Source organism: Apium graveolens, chromosome 8 (genome assembly GCF_009905375.1).
Source record: "Apium graveolens cultivar Ventura chromosome 8, ASM990537v1, whole genome shotgun sequence".
Lineage (NCBI taxonomy): Eukaryota > Viridiplantae > Streptophyta > Magnoliopsida > Apiales > Apiaceae > Apium > Apium graveolens.
The window spans coordinates 30,528,282-30,531,729 of record NC_133654.1 but is presented as its reverse complement, the minus strand read 5'-3'; the positions used below and the strand labels follow the sequence as shown (position 1 = coordinate 30,531,729).

The 3,448-nt window shown below is 41.1% G+C and overlaps 1 non-coding gene across 1 annotated transcript; it reads left to right on the top strand.

The window, feature by feature from the left end:
- The first annotated feature begins 1,038 nt into the window (after positions 1 to 1,038).
- Positions 1,039 to 1,145, top strand: LOC141681298 (small nucleolar RNA R71). Its single transcript, XR_012558738.1, has one exon. It is a non-coding gene; the product is annotated as a small nucleolar RNA R71 (small nucleolar RNA).
- The last annotated feature ends 2,303 nt before the right edge of the window (positions 1,146 to 3,448 follow it).

The following is a 3,448-nucleotide window of genomic DNA, read 5'->3' as shown; positions in this document are numbered from 1 at the left end:
TGTTCCAGAGCCTCAGCGAAAGGTATATTGATGTGAAGTTTCTTGAACACCTCCAGAAACTTCCCAAACTGTCTATCCAGCTTTTGTTGCTGCAATCTCTTAGGAAAAGGTGATGGAGGATAGAGCTGTTTCTCCCCTGTATTAGCCTCAGGCAGAGTGTGTTCAACAGTAGTCTTCCTCGGTTCCGCCGCTTTCTCCTTTTGCTTAGATTCTTCACCTCTAATTTCAGCTTCTACTTCTTTTGCCTTTTCAGCATCAGCTACTTTTCCAGACCTTAAGGTAATAGCCTTGACTTGCTCTTTAGCTTCCTTCCTGCCTGGTACTTCCGTGTCACTGGGAAGAGTGCCAGGTTGACGATTGAGCACTGCATTGGCTAATTGACCGATTTAATTTTCCAAGGTCTTGATAGAAACCGCCTGACTCTTGCACAACAGCTTAAGTTCCTCAAAATCAGCACTAGTAGGTGCAGCTGCACTTCCCTGTTGAGGATATGATTGCCTTGTAGCATACTGATGTGGTTGCTGGAATCCAGGTGGGTTAAACTGTTTACTCACTCCTTGCTGATATGGTGGCTGAATAGCATTCTGATTATTCCCCCAGCTGAAATTTGGATGATTTCTGTTGTTAGGATGATAGGTCGCTGGCACAGGCTGCTGTTGTCGCTGATAATTATTCACATACTGAACAGATTCGTTGACAAGAGAACACTGATCCGTAGCATGAGAACCTGCACAAAGCTCACAAACCATAGCTATTTGATTAACTCCATACGTAGCCAGAGAATCAACCTTCATTGATAGCGCTTGGAGCTGGGCTGCAATAGTGGTGGCTGCATCAACTTCCAGAATACCTGCTACCTTGCCTGACGTCATCCTCTGAGTTGGGTTTTGATGCTCATTTGCAGCCATCTTCTCTATAAGATTATACGCCTCAGTATAGCTTTTAGCCCATAAGGCGCCTCCAGCTGCTGCATCGAGCATGGGCCGAGATTGGGCCCCCAAACCATTATAGAAACCAGTGATCACCATCCAATCTGGCATTCCATGATGTGGACATTTTTTCAACATTTCCTTGTAGCGTTCCCAAGCCTCGCACATAGATTCTATAGGTTGCTGCGCAAACTGAGTAAGAGCACTCCTCATAGCAGCAGTCTTTGCCATCGGATAAAACTTCACCAGAAACTTGTGTGCAAGATCTTGCCACGTAGTGATGGACCCAGCTGGTTCAGAATGTAACCAGTCTTTAGCCTTCTCCCTCAGTGAGAATGGGAAAAGCCTCAACTTGATAGCCTCATCAGTCACGCCATTATACTTAAAAGTGCTGCAGATCTCGACAAAATTCCTTATGTGCATGTTGGGGTCTTCAGTTGCCGCTCCTCCAAAAGAAACAGAATTCTGCACCATCTGAATAGTGCCCGGCTTGATTTCAAAGGTGTTAGCTTGAATAGCCGGATGAAGGATGCTTGACTGAATGTCATCAATTTTAGGCCGAGAAAAATCCATAAGAGCTGGATCAGCTTGAACAATACGATCTCCCATATTTACTGGTTCTTTCTGCTCAGTTCCTGAATCTGAATCCTCAAAATCTAACTTCTCCGGAATATCAAGAACTTCGTCTGTCTCCTCAGCTGTATCTAAAGTCCTCTTGCGAGCACGAGAACGAGTTTGCATAAACGCTTGCTAAAGTACCTGAAACACAGCCGGAAAAAAAATAAGTAACTACTACGTCCTAATCACTGAGTCCTAATGACCAATGATGGTAAGTACATAAACTAAACAAATACGCCGAGTCCCCGGCAGCGGCGCCAAAAACTTGTTAGGGCGAAAACACGCACTAATATTCACGCAAGTATACGCATTCGTAAGTAATATAGAATACTTTCTAGTTCGTTCCCTCAGAGACTCAGACTAAATTATTGTCTAATTAAACTCACTCACCAATGTATGATTACTTCTCAATGTTAAGATACTAACACTTAAAATTGTTGATTAAATATTAACTATAATTAACTACTTAATTAATCACTTAACTAACACTTTAATTTATCAATAATAAAACACTCATGAGATCACAACTTCATTATTACTTCCTTCTATAGCCATTGTTATTACCTTTAGCATGTGACAGTGATGATATTAATCGAATAACACGAAACTGATAAAAGCCAACTTTCATTGTACTAATACCATTCTACCAAGCATCCACAATTAAGATAGAAGTTGAATAGTCATCAATTATGTTGAGTTCCCATATGTCTACAGAAATTGACAACACAACGATTTAAGCACAAGTTATTCCTTTTGATTACATAGGGCAAATAAAACTGTTAGAGTTACCCACTAATCATGCACAACGTACATGATCCTATGCTAACATGGCAAGTTCTAAATCTCAAGATCCACCGTCGCTTCACAAGAGATTAACACCCTATCTTATATGTTCGCGACGCACATAAGACGAATACGCACAACCAATACTAGATATCATACAATCATCACACACTAAAGTATTAAACAATTAACTAAAGAATTCCATAATAACTCCGTTGCAACCCCATGATCACGATTAGCCCATAATAACACTTATCGTCATCATGGGTTCATATGAAATCATGATAAACAAACACAAGAAAATAATAACTAAACTAATTATATTAAAACAGAGTACGTCACAAGAGTAAATAAGTTCAAAGCAAGAAAACTAGCATCCAACATTACAACGAAACAAGAATCACAAGAAAATATGCTTCCTCTTCGTTGTGGTGTGCTAAATCGGTCTTCTTCCTTATCTCCTTCGCTCCTTGTGTAAAAACACAATCTTCTTCAATCCACACTTGTGAAAACGTCTCAAATCTACTAATATAATAGTCCCATAAAACTCAGATTACATAGAAGTGGAAACCAAACAGAAGTAGAAGTCCTAAAATAATTGTTTTTTTCCCGACCTTGCGCGGCCGCTCAGCATAGCTGAGCGGGCGCTCAGCTTGCTGCGCGGCCGCTCAGCAATGCTGAGCGGGCGCTCAGACCTCTACTGGAAAAATTCTGATTTCGCTCCGTTTCTTTGCCGTAATCTGCCCGTTTCTTTCCTCTCGCAATGGTGAACACATGCCAAGGCTTATTCTTGATGATTCCTCCCCCGAAATGCAACTAAAACCCTGAAATGCATAAACACTAGAAAAACGCATCAAATACACAAAATACTTGATTTCAAGACACCAATTTAAGCCATTTTAAGACGCTCTAAGTGGTATAAAATGCCACTTATCACCATACGACGGCACCAGCAACCCATTAGAGCATATTGCACAATATAAACAACGAATGTTCACGGTGCCCATTACGTGTGACCTGAAGAAAGCATGTATGTGCAAAGTTTTTGGCTCTACGCTGTTAGGACCAGCCTTGCAATGGTTCATGAATCTCCCACATAAGAGCATCAAGATATTTGT